At 32.9% G+C, this 21705-nt stretch overlaps 1 long non-coding RNA gene across 5 annotated transcripts in view; it reads left to right on the top strand.

The window, feature by feature from the left end:
* LOC116226087 (uncharacterized) overlaps positions 1-13304 on the top strand; it is a 94434-nt gene extending 81130 nt beyond the window's left edge. For all 5 annotated transcript variants that reach the window (XR_016466359.1, XR_016466358.1, XR_004166232.2 and 2 more), the window contains 2 exons: positions 5473-5582; positions 10882-13304. This is a non-coding gene — a long non-coding RNA (uncharacterized LOC116226087). The remainder of the gene's footprint in view (positions 1-5472; positions 5583-10881) is intronic.
* The last annotated feature ends 8401 nt before the right edge of the window (positions 13305-21705 follow it).

Below are 21705 nucleotides of genomic sequence, written 5' to 3'. Positions count from 1 at the left end.
TGTACGTAGATGTACTGACATCTGTTTCTGGGCTCCTAATGTTTTATCTACACTGAATGGAGAGAAAAATGCATTTTTAGGACTCAATTTATCTGAGATATATACCTTAAAGTGAAAAGATTTCTCCCCAGAAGTGTCTATCTCTATTCACTACCAAAGGAGTTGTGGTTCAAGTATAGGCTGTATTGTGCCTGCCTAAGGTTAAGTAAGGCTAATCCTATCCCAAACACATGGGAAGCTGACATAACAGCTCTTGTGAGAAGTTTTATCGTAGTGGTTTCAGGTAAGAAGTTTTTGCACCAGCATTCAGAATACCTGTGGCAAACCTGGCAGACTTTCAAGCAACACTGTGGCTATTAGAGGACAAACACATCTTACTAACAAAGATATTCATGCACAGACTTTTAGAATATGAGATTTTAGTTTTGCAATTTTTGTTATTCCTTCGATAGAACACTGGCTATGTTCTTACTGTTTGTATTTATTGCAATAGCACCTAGGGGTCAGCAGTGCAGAGCCTGCTGTGCCCACAACTGTGCAAATGATAAAATACAGAGAATCCCTGTCCCAGTAATCATTGTCTGTTATTTATGGAGAAAAAGTTGCGATAAGGGAAAGCAGTCAAGTGTAGAGGGAATTTGAGAGGAAAAAAAAAAAAAATAAGAGGTGATTTGAGAGAGATCAGCATGTACACACTCAGAATAAGATTGTTAAGTTCTCTACAATTTGTTTACTATTATGTGTTTGGACTTTCATTCTTCACATTTGGTTTATTTGTTTATATATTTGTTTTGGAATTAAACGAATCAATCCATTTCTTATCTCCATCTTTCAGAGGGATGGGTTGTATTACTCCCTCTTTTTAAAAATTTGTTATAGTAAAGTGATGCTTGTTGTTCTTACTGAGTCCTATGGGAGTGTGGATGTCTTAGCCTATAACTGAAATTGTAAAAGTAGCAGTTTTGCTCCCCATGTCTCTTTTGAGGCACAGCAGATTGCACAACTGTGTTTTTATATTTGTTTTGAAACTTATCTGAAATAAAGCAAAGAGATGGACAGGCACACAGCTAAATAGTTGACAAACAGGTGATGTCACTTATAGAGATTTTGATAACAGCTTGAAGTAAATTTTTAGGCAGGATTATGGGACAGTCAGTGTGAAAAGCAACTAAAAGTTGGACGTTGTGGTGCTTGAAACCTTTCATCTCTTCTAATGGCATTTTAGTAGCGCGCAAATAGAATGAACTCTTAAACAAAACAAAAAAACCTGAGTGTGTTATATAAGCAGTGAGGTTTAGGGAAATAAGTTTATCAAGACTTCCCATGCATTAATCTGTAATATAGACAGATTTATAAGAAAAAATCTGGGACAAAATGATAGTGTGATTGACATATGTGATGTCAATATGCATAATAATGCTTGCATTAATTAGAATCAATTGCACACATTATATACACAAAATATGCACATAGAATTTGAGTATGTGTTTATGCCATAGAAGTTAAAAAATCAGGATCTGTTACGTTCTGTATTCCTTGAATTTCTTCAGATACAAGGCAAAGTTACAGGAGTTTTGTTTGACTACTGGAAGTTACTGGTACATACTCATTTCTGATACTTAATATCAAGTTCTTGTTTTCATGATTCAGGGAATGCAAAGCAGAGAGGAAGGATAAGTAAGAGCATGGCTTAAAGTCGTTCACAAATATGCCATTTCCTTTATTTACTGCTGAAGCTTATAGGAAAAAAGTATGAGTAGAAAGATTAAATATATGAAGTATTATGTTTTGATGTTCTTTGTGGAGGAGAAAAGGTAATTTCTCACTTCCAGTTTTGTGGAAGTTTTTAAAAAAATTAAAAAAGAAAAGAAAAGAAAAGAAAAAGAATGACTTCAAGAATAATTAATTTGGTTCAAAGCTCCAGTCAGGCACTAAGTGAACTGTCATTACCTATGCAATGATCAGACATCTTTTATCTTTTTCAGAATAAAATAATAAATCTTTCCGATATTATGAAAAAGTAAATTAAAAATACCCATAGATAATGAGATGCTAGGATTGTTTTTTGTTTTATCTACTTTATCAAATAAGAAACTGTTTTTAAGGACCAAAGCAATTGCTTTACTGTCATTGCTGAAAACACCATTAATTTTGTTTTCAATTAACAACTCTGTATTAACAAATCAAAAGCATAGCCATCAAACCTCCCTTCCAATAACTCCAAGGTACAAGTAGTTAAAGGTAAATTTGAAAACTGTCCTTCAGTGAAGCATGTGATTTATCCCTCTGAACGATTGCCAAGTCTGTTTACAAATTATGATCTTCGCACTATTTTCAGCTGTGCAGAAGAGCTACTCTCTTGTTTAATTCTAATAAATCCCAACTAACTTCTACTTGAGGAATGTCATTGCATTCAGGAAGTGATTATGTATTCTGCAGGACAGGCTAAAAAGTTACACTCACACGGTATACCAAAATACCAGAGGCAAGGGCTGGATAAAAAGATCCAAGAACACTCTCTGCAAAAAAAGCAACACACCAACCATCCAAAAAAAAAAAAAAAAAAAGCCGAAAACAAAAGAACAACTCAAAAATAAATATCCACAATTTGCCTGCCAAGAAACTGAAGGGAAAGAGATGCTCTATTATTTAGTGATCAGGACACTTGGTTATTCTTTGGTTATTTTTTCTGCTGTGGCAGCGCTTGTTTTCACAGAAAAAAAAAAAAAAAAAAAAAGAAATAAGTTTTGGAGTTGTTCTTCCAAAGGCTGATGAAATTATCTTTACAAACAAAGTGGTGGGAGTTCTCTGTGCATCAAAGAACATGCCCCTACTTCAATGCGCTAAACAGTGGTTAGGGTATTTTGAAGACACCAAATATGGACTCAAATGATTTCAGTGTCTCACTTCATAGTCAGCTGACTGAAAGAAGAGTCTCATTACGTGGTTATTAATTGTCCATTAAGGTTCCATTTGCTCTTCTCTCCTAATTACTTCATGTTGTCTCAACTCAACAAACAACCCTCATTTGGTTATAGTCATTTGCAAACTGTTGAGAGATCTTCCTTTCCAATCTATATTATTTAATAGAGTATACAATACATTTTACAGAAGCAGAAAACCGATCAGTTACTGTAGGTTTATAAAGAGCTCTGTATCATTTTATCTTCCACAAAAAGAGCTTGCCCGCTGTCAGTCAATAAATAGGCTTTAACAATGACATAACCACAGGGTGTCTCCAGTATGCATTCCTTAGATAAAGTACTCATTATGTTAATGTAAGATCACTGAGTTTACCCTGCATTTTATTTATATAATGAGTTCCTTTTTATAAAATAAAGCTTATGAAAGAAGAAATTGTTGGTTCATAGGGAGGAGATGGATGAACATAATAAGGATTCTGTTTGAAGGATTTATGATGTATGTTTAGCATTGCAGACAACATAGTATATCACTGCCACAGACAATGTGAAAGATACATTATTTGCCATTTGTTGTTGTTTTTTTTAACCAACCTAAGTTCTTTTCAGATATCATTTTAGAGATTTATAAATCAGTTCCATTTCAAGTTATTAAAAAGTCTATTGCGCATTATAATGCAGCTCCAAAACATGGCAAATTATTTCACTTCTATTGTTGTTGCAGCCATTAATATTTCCTCAATATTTCATGATATTTAACCTAGATAGAAGAAGCACCAATGCCAGAACTGTGAAAACAATGCTGTGAGAGCAAACAGATAAAGCATTTGTGAGAAATCCAATAGATTTATCTCAGACATCTGTGTAAGTTGAAGTTTTATTCTCTGGTTGCGTGCTGCTGTTAATCAGAAAATACTGAAATAAATTATTCATTGAGAAAGAGCTTAAAGGAGCAGGCTTAGTATTGTATTACATAAGCTTTATCCATAATGTTAAGTAATATATGCTGAAGGAATGCATACAGTTAGATTTTTTTCTGGTGGAGCTTCACAAGAGCATCTAGGGTTAAGTTAGTTCAAACCACTGTTAACACATAGATAGGTGTGTTAGAGAACATTAAATACTATAAGGGCATTGCTCAGCATGATCAGATCCAAACAATTGATTACGGCTTTGTAAAAATCTAAAGGGTAGGAACATAATTAAAAACTCAAAAAAAGGAAAATTATTCTATTTGAATGAAAATTCAAAACTTAATTTTTTCAGTTTCCATGGCCTCCAGTAGCTAAACGTGGTACTTCAAAATGCTGCTTCCATCCAGGGTAAATATACCCATCACAAGAAATATTTATATCTTGGAAATTAATTTCAAAAACTGATCAGGAGCATTTTGTTTTGTTGTAATATGGCTGTGTTTTTCAGATATCTCTGATGGCTGTAATATCAGCAGTAGTCTCAGTCATCAAGAATGAAAGCAGGTTGCAGTAGGAAACTGATATGACTGAAAACTGATGAATAAAAATGTAGCTCTCAGAAGAGAGTAGAGAGTATCATCACTACAAGTTTGCATTTTCTTAAGTAATAATTTGCTTGATTTTTATCATTTCACACAGGGTCTATTCTACTCAGGTCCGTGTGTATAGATGGATGGATGGGACAATTTCTATTCTATATAAACAAGCTGAAAAACAGTTGAAGATATTGAACTAGTTCTGCCTTGTTTTCTTTAAAATATTACTTTTTGAAATGGCTTTTTCTGCATTTTTACCCCCATCCTTTTGATTGTTTTACCCTCTGACTACTGTTCTATCTCAAGATAGAAAGATTTCAAGATTCTCCTTTTGGGACATAGAAATCCCACCTTGGCTGTGTTGTGTGATGGCTTTACATATTAAATTACTGAAATTTGCCTGAAGAAATGCAACAGAATTGGTTAGTGACTAAATTTTTAGTAGTGTGAAGTCTATTTTCTTAGCCCTGAAGTATTATGAATTAGTGCAGGTTGAGAGGGAAAAAAAGATGCATTTTTTGCTTGCTTTTTTTATTATACATAGACCTCAGTATGTTAGCATTTAAATTAAGGGCATTAACAAACGAAAATTAATGACATTACTATTCTGTATGTGACCCCAGTGACACTGAATGGTGAGCTGATTTATGTATTTTGTTTCGTTATGTACTATAATATATTTATGAATAATTAACTAATAAGAAGATGGGTGTATTCTTTTAACATTTTTATAAAGAAACGGAAGGAACTGCAATGTAAATTGCATTCACAGTTATATAGTCTATATGAACTATTCATAAATGTATATAAAAAATATAAGTATATTTAGAAAACTGTGTCTTAGCCGCGAAACTCTAAATTCTGATGGGAAACTGTTAATGAAAAACATACTTAACGATTTCTTGATCTGCTTTTGAATACATCTCCTTTCCTTAGTCTATCTGGGTAGGGGAAAAACAAACAAACAAAAAAAACTGTGACATTTTAGTAGCTGATATTTTAAATTCAACTATATTCCATCTTCCTTTTCACTGGTGACAGATTTCATAGATTTCAAATGCAAAGAACTCTGCATGTGATCAAGATCAGGAAACCTGGATCTAAAGGGTCTCTGATCAGAAAACACTGTGGCAGGAACCAAGTGAACCCTGGTAAGATAATTCTGCTTATTACTATGGGAAAGATCATAAGAGGTAGAAGGGTTGTCTTGGATGGAACATGCAAATTTTGTTAGTGTTGTTTCTCCTATTTAAAGCTCACTCAAATTATGAAATTATAGTGCTTGTATGCAATAATGAAGATAACTTTTCAACAATAATGGCAAAGCACAAAAAGGTAAACTGGTAGTCAATCTTCAAATGTGAAAAAAATGTTTTCTTCATTTACATTTCAGTTTCAAGAAATAGGCGTGGATGTTATGATAAGTGCTATGTGAATTTTTGCAATATGATCTTCATCAATAGCTTCCTTTTTATAAGAACAGTGCCCTGTGAGGCCAAAAATTCCTCTTTATCATGGTGGCTGAAGGAGAAATACCTCCGGGAAAAGGGAAATAATAAGAACTGAAATAGCTGTAAGTTCCATTAACTCTAGCTTTCACAAAGCACAAGAGATACGCTCTCAAACAAATCATTATTTATAATTTTGAAAATAATGCCTGAAGTCAAATTCAGATTAAAATCAATATGATGGCACACCAGCAGTCTTTTGGAGTAAGTGTGAAAAGTTGAAACATTTCCTGATTGTTTCAATATTACACTGAAGTTGTGCTAAGAACCAATCAGAAATATACCCATTAGGCATACCAGTGTTAGGTGATCAACATTCTTTTACTAGTTAAGTATTTGCCTTAATGTGGCTTAATAATTCACTGATCTCTCGTGGTTCTGTTGAAATTTTTTTCCTTAGAATTACATTGTGAAAGTTTTGGCTATTTTTGGTTTAAATAATTCAGCTTAATATTAAATGCAGTATTTAAAATATACGAAGAAGAAAGCAGACATTAAACATTCTTCAAGATATGTCTGAGATTGACAGCATTTACTATGTTTGTGTTTTACAAATGGACTCCTACTTAGAAAAAAGAAGTTAATGTCTCCAGTCACCCAGAAAATGTGCCACATAACATTAGCGTTAGAATTTAGAATCTCTGCACTCTGCTTTATTTTGGGGAGAGTAACTGAAGTGTTGTTTTTTGGTTTTTTGTTTTTGTTTTTTTTTTTTTTAATATGGAAAATACCCTACCTCTTACTTTACAACATTTTAATTTAATTTACAACAATTTAATTTAATTTAATAAATTATAATTGTTCAAGATGTTACTTAGTAGATTGCTGATTTTAATTCCATTAATTCCATTTCTCATTCTGTATTTTTTACTGTTATCTATTTCTCTCTTTTTCTTTTTCCTTTTCCTTTTTTCTTTATTTTCTTTTTAGGTTCTTCTTCACTATTTAATCACCTAGAAAACCATACATGGATATCTTCCAGCCATTACAACATGTTCTTCTCTCTTTGTTTAAGAGATTAAAAGATGATGCATAGTTTGCTTTTCCTCATAGCTCCCTCTAAGCAATTTGTATTCTTTCTGATAGTAGACAGGTTTCTAGGTCCCCTTCTAAATGTAAATATTGAAAATTTTCCTCCTTCCTACCTTCTGTCTCTGTACACAGAACACTTCACCTGATAGTCTAGAAGAATTAAAATCTTTACTAATCATAGGAAAGGAAGTGATGGAATACTGGTATTATTTGTATTTTATAAACTATCCTGTAAGATTTTTATGATCTAACATCTTATATGGAGTTCAGCTATCTTTTTTTTAATCAGAGATGGAGCTCTTGGCAACAGATAATAGACACCTATACACAATGAACTGTTGTTCTGAGTATTTATGCTTAAAGTGTATGGTTCCTCTCCTTATATGAAAAGATAATCTATTGTATGAACGGTCATCAATCAAACTAGACTTGCTACTGCATAGACTGTTCTATTTTACCTTAGAGACAAGTTTATCTTAGTACAGAAACACAGTCATAGGAAAGCCCTCTTGATACCTAGCTATTGAGTTCATGTTTTCACAGCATTGCTAACAGTTTTTTGCTTTCTTTCATCATTTTGAAATTCCTTCTACTTCATCTTCCTTATATGACCTGGACATACTGCAGCTGATAAGATGTAATGTTTTCTTAGCAGCTGCAGGAAAGCCTTCAGGAGAAGCTAGCAGGGGAAATAGTATTTTCACTTAACTTGATTATTTCTATGGGACTGTATGAAATTTTTAGCCATGTATAGGCAAGGATATTAGACGAAAAGCACATTATTTGTACCTTGTCCTTTGAAGCTGTGGGGAAGCTTATAAAATAATTGCAATTTTTTTTTCCAGTTTAGGGGTGGGGGATTGTGAACAACTTAAAAGTGATAGCAAAATTTTTGTTAGAATTAGGAATTATATTTCTACTGTGGAATTTTCCTATAAATTCTATTCTCCCAAGTTCTAGAACAGTACTAATGTGGAAAATAATATTCAAATACAAGCCACCTAAAATAATTGAAATATTTCAATACATGAGTTTAATCTCCTGCTTTCCAGGTTTGGCCAATGTTAATAATAGAAAAGCAACATAGATGCTGAAATTGTCTATGATTACTACTAACCTGCAGTAGTGCTTTTGTGGCAAGATTGTATTTATGATATGAGCTACCTCTCCATCAGAAAAGTAAGAATTTCAGTGGGAGAGCCTTGAATTGTCATTAGTTTATAAACTCTAAATTTCATTTCCAGTCTCAGTACATTGATATCACCACCTCTCACACCTTCCACACGCACTCGGTTAAATCAAAACCTACACGTATTATATGTTATACATGCTTGTGCCACACGGTAAGATGTAGTGATTACCAATAACAATAATTTAACCTATCTATTGTCTTCTCAAAAGAAAACACAACTCTCTAAAAGAAAAACTGTGGATGAAGAAAGTGTGTTCAGCGAAAAATGAATAGTTGAGTAATTTTTTTGTCAACACAAATAATATGGCACTATGCTTAATTTGTAAGGAAATTTTGTGACTTTCCAAAGTTTACAATTTGGTAAGATATAGTATGCAAAAATGTACTGCCACATTTGATGTATAAAAAGAAATGTTCCATAAAGGCAAAATATCATATTGAAAAAAATTTTGGCATCTCAACCAAATTTTTTTTCAAAAGAAATGCTGATTATGGGTCATTGTTTCTTTTTCTGTAGGAAGGTATTTCAGTCAGCATAAAATGTTAAAAGATTCGATTTACAAAAAGAAATAAAGTCTTTTATGGACTGAAAAGGAAAATTTGTGCCAGAGCATAGAGATTAAACATGGTTTGCAGATTTAGCATTTTTGGTGAATTTGACCACTCATTTAAATGAGTTAAGCGTTCACCCTTTAGGTGAAAGTCAACTTATCTGTGCTGCTTCAGGTCATAACAGCATTCAAAATGAAATGTAAATTATGGTAAGCTCAAGTGATGAGAAACAATTTTATGCATTTTGATACATTGGCTAAATACAATCACATGAACAGTGGAAAATATTCAGCTTTACTTTCCATTTTGATAAAGGAATTTGATAATAAATTTCAAGGTTGCTGAAAAAAAACATTTTTTGTATAATTGTGACTCTATTTTCAGTCAACATAAATCCATTACAAATTTCAGATTCTCAGATGGAATGTATAGTGTTGTAATCAGGTATTCAGCTCAGAGTTTTTATCATGTCTCTTTACTAGACTTTTATAATACCTATTTTACCAGAAAGATATGCCCCGTGCTTCACAATCACTCCTTTTTCATGTCTTTGCTTTTTGGCAGTACTCACATTTGGAAGCAACTGTTCTCAAAGATGAAGTACAGGATGAGCAAAATTTCATCAGAAATATCTGATGAACACCTCAGTTAGAATTACAACCACTTCCATCAAATCAGACTAATGCATTAGTTTCACAAAAATAAGGTCAAATATCCAACTAATGTTATGTTTATTGCAAATGCTTATCTATAGGAATAAGGAAGGTTTTGCTCACAGGATAGCTGTTGTATACATGTGTATACAGAAGATCTAGACTGCAGCATATGTCGTCAGTGGGAAAGAGCATATCTTTGATTTTAGATTAAACTCATATTGATTTGAAACCATCAATATGATTTTTGCTAATTTATGGATGCGCATTGAACAAACTCATGTCTCTGATTCATTTAGCCTTCTATAGATTTTTGTAAAAGAATTCATCAAATACAGCATGTTATCTGAATGCTTTCAAAATGTAATGGTAGGAATAGTATGTTTTAAAAAGTGAGAGTGGGAAATAAAGTTCTCTAAAGCTAATAAATGCCAAAATTTAAATTCAGTGCAACTTGAATGTTAGCACTTTATCCTGTTTTCAGGAACAATTTCATTTGAGACTTTGTGACTGAGTCACGTAGTCCTGGTAACATAGATTCCTAACTGTCTAAGCTCTTCTGTGTGTTTGATGGTTGTGGTGGAGGCTTTTAAGTGTATTTTATGTGTTTTCTTTCAAGTTATAATCACAGACTTTTTTTTCAGAAAAGTATCTTCTGCATTTTCTTAATAAGTATTTATTCAATTCTTCTTGCTTTACAAAGTCACTACTGCTGGACAAAAATAGCAATCTGTTTTACATTTTAAATCATAAAATATTTCATGAAGCTTATACAGAAAATGGAGAACCAACTGCATGATTCCTTCTTTTTCCTGAAATTTCAATGCTTGATTTTCAAATGTAGTACTCTTTTAATGCAGATTTCTATTTTCAGAAATCTAATACTCCATTCAAGATGTTTGGGGAAAAAAAAAAAAGTAATTAGTGCAAGTTTAGTACCTTACATTGTGAAATAAGATATTTTCTCTCTCTAGTCCGTATAAGCACTTGATCACTTCTTCTCAGGATTTTTGATTCTCTGTTGCCTTTCCCTTTCCTCTTTCATGATGAGGAAAGACATAGGGAAACAGCAATGCAGTGGCATTTTCTTCAACTGGTCTCAAATTCTCCAGATTGCTTCCTATATCCCATGTAATGAATTGCTCAGTAAAATTCTGGAATTGCCTACTTGTCTCATTTTTTTTGTGTGTGTGTTATCAGCAAGAGGTTCTGATTAGATAAAGAAAACTGGAAAAGGGGATGACATATATAATGGTGAAAAAAGATCAGATTCAAGCCATATGTTTAGTATGTGCAAATATATTTTGTGCAAGTTGGAATGTACCAGGAATTTATCATACAGAACTTATCTATACAGATGTAGACAGAAGCTGGTTTGATAATCAAAGCATTTCAGTAATAAAAATTGCTCATTTATTTCAGAAATGAAATAGTGCTGAATGTGTGGCCTTTTTATCTTTTTTTTTTTTTTTTACACATAAATGTTCTCATTCTCATTCTCTTTTCCCAACAGGTTGTACAGGATTTTGTTTTTCTTTTTATCAGTGAAGACGGAGTTCAAAATGCTATTGAATCTGTATAGCAGCGCATCAGGCTTGGCTGAAGCAGGTGACTACAAAAGACATTAGGCAAAAGAGACACGAGCCTGAAATATTAAATGAAGTGTGCCGCTCTAATTTCCTTCTAAAAAGATATGTTTTTGAGGTTAAGATAATCTGTGTTGCATACGATAGTATAACACATGCCATTCCGTTTAATAATCTATAATTAGTAAGAAAATGTTTTTCACCTAACACCTGCAGCCTTTTTAGTAAATGAATCAACAACATAAACAACTCAGAGATAATGATTTTTCACTATGTACCTATTCCTTTTGTTCTTCCTCTTTTAGATCCATGTAGATTCGTGCTGTGGTTCTGCCCTACTTTAACAGTCAGCTGGTTGATTTTTTTTCCTCTACGTCTTTGATTGTACCACCATAAAAATGAAAAGAGCTTCATCAGATTTTAGTTTTGGTCTAGGGACTTTTCCTAGCTCTCAAGCCTGAATGAATATTAAAGCAACTCAAAATGCAACAATTGTTATTCTGAGGATAAAATAAAAAGAAATATTCTACTGAACATCACAGTAGACTGATGAAAAGGTAATGGCACTTCTGCAGAATAGAATAAAATCAAATCCTAATTGTTTTGGTCAATTTGACTTGCCAGCATCTCCTGCTTTAATGTCTGCATAAATTAGAAACCTTTTCTCTGTTCAAATTCCTGTGGGGTTGCTGTCTTTGGCTTCTGTCTACTTAATTCAGTTCAGCTAGTGAATGCTTTTGGATAATGTCATGATATTTCCATTAAAGAATTCAAAGTTGGTGAGAAGAAAGGTGTCAAATTGTTATTATTCAATAGCGATAGTTTCAGTGATAAGTCTTTGATTTGGCAGATTCCTTCAGCACTGTAAAGAATGTTAGTGAAAAAACTGAGGTACATGATCCAAGGACAAAGCTATTTGCCCAGTGTACCGGCAGGCAGGGTAAACTGCAATTCTGGCTACAACAAATGAAGCTTCCAGTACCAGTGGCTGGCTAACAAGAAGGGTGTGTCAGCAATTGCATTGGCTTTTGGAAAGAAGGAGAAAAGGAATTAATAATGTTCATTGTTCCTTTCTGGAAGAAAGTAAGTTTGGTCATGGGATAAAAACTGTTTCATGAAGTTGTGGTCTAAATCTGCTCTTGGCTCAATATGTCCTGGTCTTCCTTATTTTCTACTCATAAATCTAGTGAATAAATGCGTTCTCTCCAGTAGGGCTGCTAAGTGTTCAGTCTAGACCCCACGTTACTAAGTCTAATTCTCTCGCTAGAGAACTGCCATTTCATGTTTTTCTTTATTAAGCAGAAGATATGTTAGCACAAGGAAAGTTGCTATTTCCAAAACAACTGAAAATTACCATTATTTTTGAACAGTGGAATATCGTGAAAATACAAAAGATTAAATCCCTCTAACAGTTGTAGAGCACTGTAGTACAGACTAAAAAAAAATAATGCAATAATTTTGGGTACTGTTTCATAAATTGGTTTGTTCTGTCTATGATGTGCAAGGATTTGAGTATCATTTTACAAAACATGTATATAAAAGTATTTTTAATTACCTTTTTTACAATGCCAGTTGAAAACATGTAGACATCTCACAGTGCCTACAAATCCTGCTTTCTGTTAGTGTATTTGAATGACCTTGAGGTGCTCCCACCCTGACTCCATGAGGGGCCTTGCTGGGCTGTATCCATTTCTGGGGAAATAGAGGAATATGGACAAGTAAGAAAAAAACAACTAAACAACAAAAATATATTTTTCTTGAATGATAATTTTAGATTATAGCTAGCAGAATCAAGGGCACATAGGCATGGCACATGATGATTATGATTTATGGAAGCATTATAAAGGAGGAAAATCAATATATATTCTAAAATTTCTGTTTGCTCAGATTAGTCTAAACCTCCTCCTTCAGTTCATGATGACAGAGGAAGGCTACATTGATAAGAATGCTTTCTTTATTCCTCTCAAAAGAATCTCAATAACTGTTAATGTACAAATCCAGTTTTAGAAGAGGAATATTTTCTAACCTTAGATTTTAATAAAAAAAAAAAAACAGCAGGTATGACCTGTAATAAATATCTTACATTTAGGTTCAAGAGTGATATTTGATATGCAACTGCTACTGATAAACACTGGGACAATGCAGTATATGAAGATTCTATTACAAGCATACGAAATCAAAATATTAATCTGTCTTCCCTTCAGTTCTTTCAGTCCTCTTTGCTATGCCTGTATCAATGTGATGTCTTCAGTCAAAGATCTATCGTGTTATTAATTTATACTTTATTGCATTTTGTATCCAACCAAATGTAGACATTAAATAATACAACATGGCTTTTTTGTGTAATGAATGCTGTACTTCGATTTGAAATGTTCTTTTCATTGTAATTGTCTGAAAATAGTTGAAAATGTTTTTCTATTATTAATATAATTAATATTAAACATAACATTTATAGACATTTTAAAACAGAAAAATCCAATGGGAAGATAGATGCAGTCATAGAGTAAAATTTATGTCTTATTCTGCTTTGACTAGTAAACACCATAAAAACAACAATCAGTATTCAGGACTGTGCTGGTAAAGACACAAATAAGACTATAGAGACTAAAGTGTTTTCTGTCTAGAAATGGTAAAGGCAATAAATACTTTTTCTTAAGTGTCTGTAGTTCTTGCTGGTATTTTGCCATTTTAAATTCTGTCTTTGAAGGTGTTTTCTTCTCCTCTAAACCCCATTAGTTAGTTACAATGCTTAATATTTGAACATCCCTCCACAGTATTTAAAATTAACTCCTACTCCTCAGAATGATTGTAGGTATAATTGTAGACTGCAGAACTGTAATTACTGCACTGTAGAATATTAATAAAAATGTGTACTAACTTAGGAACTTTTTGTTGCCACTGAAAATACAATTTCTATATGTTTGCATATATTAATTAAAATTAAAATGTAGATATTTAACATTTCTACTTAAGGTACATATAAATGACATTACAATTTGCCTTACAGTAAAGAAGAAAGTAAATGAAAAATTCTATGTGTTAAGATACTGAGAAATTCTCACTGGAAATAAATACAATGTAAGCATTAGTCATTCCATCATACTTCTGTAAAAAAGAGAATTAGCCACCTGTTTTTTGTTGTTTGTTTGTTTGTTTTTCAAATGCTATCTTCCTGTAACCAGTCTCTGACAGAATGAATAGAAATCAAAGGTCTGCACTGCCAGTCCACTCTTAGAACAGCATAATGCTTAGATTGGGAGTTTGATTTTGTTCCTAAGAGTTATTTAGATCCTGACTCTTAAAATTAAATTTAACCTTTTGTTTAATATAATTATTCCTTAGGAGCTCATTTGTATCTTTAAAATTAAAAGTGTATGATAAACAGCGATAAACAATGTTAATATCAAGGTGAGAAGAAAGGACTACTTATGGCATAATATAACTCCAGACAAACACTGGAGCTATTAAAAGGAGTCTAGAAGCAAAAGAAGTATAGAAGACTCTCATATTTTCCAATATATGTGCATCTCAAATGACAGCAGTCAGGAATCCATGAAGAACTTGCAAACTATCTGTTTTAGATAGTCATCTCCCTAATGAATAATTGCATTTCTTTCTTAAGTGTAATTTTTTAGTTCTTCTGTTTGTCATAGTTTTCCTTTAAAAATGTATGTATTTATGAATTTTAATGTTTCCTTCTCTTTTCAGTTTTTTTTAAACCAACTATAGAAAATAGTTAAAGACCAAATGATGTCGTCATTAATGTAGTATTAAAATATTGTAAACTGTCCAGCACTGATTATGCAACACAAATGCATGGAGATATTTGTGTCAAGTTGATCGTAATTAATTGCTCAAACTTTGAGAAACTGAGAGACTAGGATTAGAAGGAGGAACACAGCATCATTTTGTTATCTGAAGTTCCTAGGTAGTGGACACTACTCAACATTTTTTGCAATTATTTTACAGTAATTTACATTCATTTCTAGCTTTTTTTTTCTCAAGTCTAAAACGATCATTAAAGATTACAGTTTTCTGAGTTATGACCCTTTCTCTTTTAAGAGTAGTAGAACTGTTTTTTGTGGTTTTGTTTGTTGAAGTTAGTAATTGATGCCAGATAATTGAAAACTAATGTGTAAGAACAATTTTTCCCTTTTTTTTGCCTTTTTCATTTTTCCTGTTGCTAAGAGTTACATATATGACTAACTGATGCATCATTAATATTTTTCACATTATTTATTTTTGTTTTGATGCATATAATGTTTAAGACTGCATAAACAAATCTTCTAGACTATGGAAGAAGTGTCAATTCTTCTTTGACTCTTTAAGTATCTTCATATCTCCTTATATTTATAATTCTTAAAGAGTATAAGCATTATGAGAGAGGAAAAAACTATTTTCAGCTGTAACATAGAAAAAAATCCAACCTGTAGGCACATGCTTCAAAATTTTCAGGTATTTGAGACTGACAAAACATTTTTTTTCATTTCTGAATACTTCTGGAAATGAGTGCTAAAAAACCTAAGATTTACATTTCTAGCACTTTGAACTATCTCATTTCTGAGAGTTTACTTGGAATATGAGTGAAGATAAGTATGCTTAACTACAATGTGTTCTGCTGTTGAACTTTTTTTTTCTTCCTTTTTTTCCTTTTAGAAAATAGTATTGCTGATTTAATGCCCTGACCCATTTATTGCTGTACATTGGTAGTGTCTTTTTTGATACAAAAGGCAATGTGAATACAAATTTGCTTTTGAATTGAACTACCAACTCTGATAAAATTAAGGCTTCACAAAAAAAAGAAAAAAGAAAAAAAAAAAAAAAGAAGAAGAAATCCTACACACAGAAAAACAAGAACAACTATAGCATGCAGAACATTCTCTGTGAAAACTGGTAAGGATATTGACAGCAGTTTTTGAAAAGAGTTGTTATTTTCCAAAACCTTTTAATGTACAGTGTTATGTCATTGTCTGCATGTATGTGCAAAGTAAGTGAAGTCAAGGAACAAAACCAGAGGGAATTAATAGTGTTTCCTCCCTAAAGATAAGGTACCAACAATGATGACTTCATCTGCTCTTCTTTATTAATGATATATCAGTATTGCTGATCTGAGAGGAATCTGAATGTAGCAACAATGCTGAAGTTGGTTCTTTTTGTTTCTGTTTTGTGTCTACCGAAAGGAAACATAACTTTTCAGATGCTTTCAGGAGGAAAACAAAAGCAGATATCTGAGTCACTAGTCACCTTGTACAATTTTACTTAGAAGTGTTACATTACTGGGCAAGATGTCCTTCAGGAGAAAAATTATGTTGAAAATGGTGAGCTAAACTAGCACATAGGTTAAAAATCATTTTACTGCTTCCAAAGAAGCAGAAAATGTGGCCAGAGTTCTGGCCAACATTAACTTTACAAATAAAGCAAGTACAAAAGTTTGTGCATGAGCTATTGTAGAATATACTGTATTACAACAGTTGCTTTTGTGACCCTAATCATTGTGCTGCTAGGTATAAAAGGCATAATGTATGCATATGCACAGAATATTCTCTTATGCTGTAAGCATGTGCTTCTGATGATGGTATTTACATTTGGTATATCTGGTATTTTCTTATCTGTTTTCCTTCATTACAAGTATGGAGCAAAGTAGGGTATAATGTTTTGCTATCCTTTTGAAAATGCTGTGGATCACTAACAGAAAAGTCTTACAGAAAGTCTGGTATGAGCTTTGAAAAATGCAATTAGGCAGGATGGATGAAAGTGTTTTCAAACTTAGCTAAACCAACTCTCCTAGCATGATGCTGAGCTCATATTGAGCAGCCAACAGCATGGAGCAGTCATGAGTGGAAGACCTTTCTGTGATGGTGCCTGGGAGCCTCTCATCGCATATTGTGATGGGGAGAGCTGGGGCTGCTGCACTGTCTCTGCAACTCTTTGCTGCTCCAGCACACACTGTTGAAAGGTTTGTTCCTTTGGCTCTTGGACTGATCTGCTGCATAAATATTTGCATGAAACAACTGAAACTAGGTGCTTACAGTGCACTGTTCTATTTACATGCCCATTTATTCAATCCACTCAAGATTTGTCCTTTCCTTTGAATTTGTCTTTTGTTCTAGAAATTCTTCTTTGTGACTAAGCATACTGCTCTCTCCAAAGAAGTGTTACCTATCATGCACCCAAACAACGATATTCTAGTTGCTGACACTGGACACGTATATAAGGGCTAATGCCTACATACAGCTTAACCCAATAACATCAAAACACGTGAGAAAGATATTGAATGTCTCCAATACTTAGCGGATCTGTATAAGTTTAAGATAATCCTCAATTTCTTTGTTCGTTTCTTACTGCATTGACAAAACACAAAACGTGCTATCTTTATTAAAAATAAATATACAGTAAGTTAATTACAATTCAAATACCTCTCCCTATTAAAATAAGCTAGCTAACAACAAAAAAAAAAAGAAAAATAAAGCATATTTCTTATAGCCTGTGATTGTTTCAAAATTTATTTTGCTTTTCTCCTCCCAGTCCCTTTTGTTCTCTCCTTCAGAGTTTTCCTAATGGCATGATACATAGCAGCAGATAAATGTAGGCAAAAAATTATTCTAGTGTTTCTTCTCCAGTATCTATGAAACCTCCTTTTCTTTTTTTTTTTTTTCCCCCAAGATAATTTGGCATTTACAAAGAAAAATAATTAGGCTGTATAGCTAAAGGGATTACATAACTTAGCAGTGAGGCTCTAAAAGGGTATTTACGGACAAAGAACAATGTGATGTAATTTAAAGCTGTTAGTGCTCTGAGAAGCCTTGCAGGTTTGTTTTGATAGGCATATAGAACTTACAATTTAAAAATATGCTCAGATGAATCTGATTTTATCATGATCAATATATCCGTGAAAGCAGATCAGGCTTCAGGTCTTTTGTCATCTTGTCTGCTTAGTGTATAATATGTACAATGGAATTGAAAGTAGGGCTAAGCTGCATCTCTAATAAAAGCAGCTCTGCTTTTTCAGACAAGTTTGTATTGTAAAGTGGTTACACTTGCATAAGCAGAAGACGGTGCACAACAACAGAAGCTTTAAATAATGGAGGGAATAAAACATACTGAGCTATGTACTATTAGAGTAAAATTGGATCAGATAGCTTATTCACACTGCTGTCTATCTATGTTGAGAAATGTAATGAAAAAAATAAAATCTGTTCAAGTTAAACTGTGTCAAACCTCAATTACATGGGAAAGGCTCAGCCACTAAAGGTGATATGTGTAATATGTAGAATCAAATCCAGAGTAGGCTGTTATCTGATGCTAGAAGCCAAGAACCCCTGTGGAAATTATATGGATAGAATGAAAGTTAAGCAAGCAATTTCTTCTAGGCAGATAAAATGAGGGGTAAAGCAGAACTAATTAATTTGACTTTCATAGTCAAATTCAAAGTCTACTTGGCTCTGTATATAAAGCCATGTTAGTTTCTGGACCCTACGTTATTCATTTTCAAAACTGCATTGATCATTAATGCTGGTTACAAAACGTTACGTCTCAGAAGTAATACAGACTTAAAATGTAATAATCATTATAAGTGTTGTATTTATGAGGCTTTTTGGTTTGCTTTTACAAAGTGCCCAGGAGATACACGAGCAAGTAGATATCTCCAATTTATACACTGTGAGTGAAAATCATAGAATGGTGATATTCTATCTATGCTTGATTTGCAGCTGAATGTGGCATAAGAGAGAAGAAGAGGAAGGGCTTCTGTCTTGATGTGAAGCTTCTGAAATCTTGTACATGTTGAGGAGTTTGTTTGCAGAGAAGGATGTTACTTTTAAACACTTTTTTCCTTGTAGGTAAATGTGACCTCATGAGAATCAGAGATGTGTAAGGGTGATAAAAAGAGGTTATATCTCAGAGCTGGTGAGTGAGATATCAAATTTAGACCAGGTGCTATGTGTCTTATTTTAAGTAGGAGAATGAGCAAAAGCAGGTGAAACTCTTATTGTAAGAAGCAATGAAAATGCTGTAGTGTTTCTTTATCAGAAGTTAAAAGGATTGGAAGACACAAGGGCAAAGTAAAACTAAGATACAAACTGTGTAAGGCAGTAGAAAGTTGTGGATATCAGAAAACATGCAGATAAATTGCTGTGAGAGATGCTTGTTGCAGCATACGAAAACAACTTAGGGATCAGATGCCAACATTATCCTGAGTTAAAAAATCTCAGATGTATTTGGCTTCATTAGCATTGAATGAGCATTGTAAGGACGAAATTCTAAGCAATAGCATCAGATATGGATGAGGAATACAGAGAGAGGTGACCAACTTCCAGTTCTAATGGGGAAGATTAAAGTACTTCAAGATTTCATTGAAACTTGAGTATTGATCGGCTCTAGTAGCTGGAACTGCTGGTTGATAACCATTCAGATGAAAGTAGTGTAATAGTGCCCAATAATTTTTAATGACACGGAAAGAAGTTCCTGAGAGAAGCCTTATCTGAAGATGAGAAAAAAATCAATAGAGCAGCTTGATGAGATTCGTTTGGGGGACATGAGTGCAGGGCTAGTTGTATTTTAAATGTCATAAATATGATAGCAACTCCCCAGAGATTAAATTTATGTCTCTATTAGTAATTTATAGAGATGTAATTTATTACTTTATTTTGCTTAAAGAAAATTATTTTTTAATATAAATAAATACATCTGAAGAATACATATGTTTTTGTTTTTATTTCAGGATTAGGCCTTGTCTAAATATCACATATCTTTTGTACAGACTGCAAAAATTATATCTGGATGTTCATACTAATGAGCAGACATTTGTGAAGGCACACAAGTAGATCTTTCACATGTGAGTAAACCTATTAACAACCGGGTATAGTTGATGGACAGCTGAAAATTGGCATTTTTCAGTGGCACTTAAGGCAGAACTTTTGCAACCTTTTGGAATCTTTGATCTTTTGCTGTTTGTTATCTAATATCAAGCAAATGGTCAAATATACTTTCTTGTTTAAACCTCTGTGTAGATTCTGATCTTTTTTATCTGACCATCTTTATTCAAAGGGAATCACTACAGATCTTTTTTTCAGAATTGGTACTCCAGCTGTTACACTGTTAGATCAGAAATACGTTCATTTCATTCTTGATGTTAATTAGCTGCTTGGCAAATTCTAAAATGTCTAAGTATGCAAATGTTGCTAGTTGCCTATTTACCTCAGATCATATTCTTAAAAACGTAGTACTTTTTTTTTTTCTCTGGAGTATATGATCTGGTTTGATATAATCACGCTTTTGCAGTTTAAAAAGGTTTGAAATATTTTGCTCAAGTAGTCCCTGTTCATAACAACAAAACAGATGGTAGACTATAGAATATCTTAGGAGTTTCACCTGCACACTACTTCAGAGGATGAATTATTAAAAAAAGTACTTCACTAAGTAATCAAATAAAACTATGCTTACTGCTGACTCTTTATTAAAATGATGTATCTTAATTATACCTCAGTAATGTTACAATTTTTTATCTGACACAGTTTTTAAAAGTTAATTGCACTTTATTAGTTTCTTAGGATAATATTGAATATAAAATTAATCATGTTGATTGACTGTTATTACAAGTATATTGAAACTGAACTGGAGACCTTTTCTACCTAACATGATAAATATTACACCAATCAGATGTATGGATTGCTGAATTTTAAAGAGGAAATTCATTTGTCTTTTCAATTTCATGGAACCAATTAAAGCTTAAGCCAAATTCAACTACTATGCAGTTGAAGATCTGACAATGCCTAACCATGGAAAATTGCTATCTTGAAGTTGTAAAGTTTTAAAAAATTCCTATGGGCCAACATGAATCTGAATGGGTCTATTTCTATAATCATATATAATCATGTTTATATATGCCAAGCTTCTAGCGAATGATCTGTATGACTTTCGTTTTGTTTCAGTCTGAAGAACTCTTTCAATCTATTGTAATTAAGTTATAATGTAAATCTACAGCACTCAGTGTATCACCATGATTTGAAAAATAAAATGAAATAAAATAATTTGTGCTTGTCAGTTTTGCTTAAATTCACTTTTGGTGTTTAATAAATAATGCTTTTGAAAAGATTCTGCTCTTGCTATAGGCTTTGCATCTTTTCTGTTTGTGTAGATGATCCCTTCTTCATCTGAAGAAGCCTCTTATAAAACTATTAAGGCAGAGTTTCTCTGTTTTGATTGGTCCAAGTCCTATGAATTATACTTAGCTGGAAGCAGAAACAAGTTCAGCTAACTCCTCTTCTCTGAAATGCTGTGTGCTATTATAGCCATCAGATCTCAGTGAGACTTTCTTCATCCAAAGAAGGACGAGGACGTTGAATTGACTCAGACAGTAATGATCTGTCTCCTCTCAAACTGGTTGAAAAAAGAACAGAACAGGATAGAAACTCCTATGTCAGTCAGTATATTTATTTTTACTTTGTGTCTGTTACAACATGTATAGCAAATAAAAAATAAAATCACATAATTTTACTGTTCTTTGTAGCCTGGTGCTGATCAAAATGTGATGAACCTACTTATAGAAGCAATTTTGTGGTCTTCTATTTCCATGACACCTCATGATTTTGAAGCTAAAATTGATTTCACCAACACAGAGTCACGATGACAACTTTAAAGTCTTTTTGCTAGAGTTGTGGATTAATTCTAGAAGTTTTTGCCATTTGAGTTGTCAATAGTAATAGTGTAATGCTCTTTACATTTCTTTACTTTTCTCTTCAAATATTACTATG

Source organism: Phasianus colchicus, chromosome 4 (assembly GCF_987193195.1).
Source record: "Phasianus colchicus chromosome 4, bPhaCol1.hap1.1, whole genome shotgun sequence".
NCBI classification, from domain to species: Eukaryota; Metazoa; Chordata; class Aves; order Galliformes; family Phasianidae; genus Phasianus; species Phasianus colchicus.
This window is presented reverse-complemented; position numbering and strand designations above follow the sequence as displayed.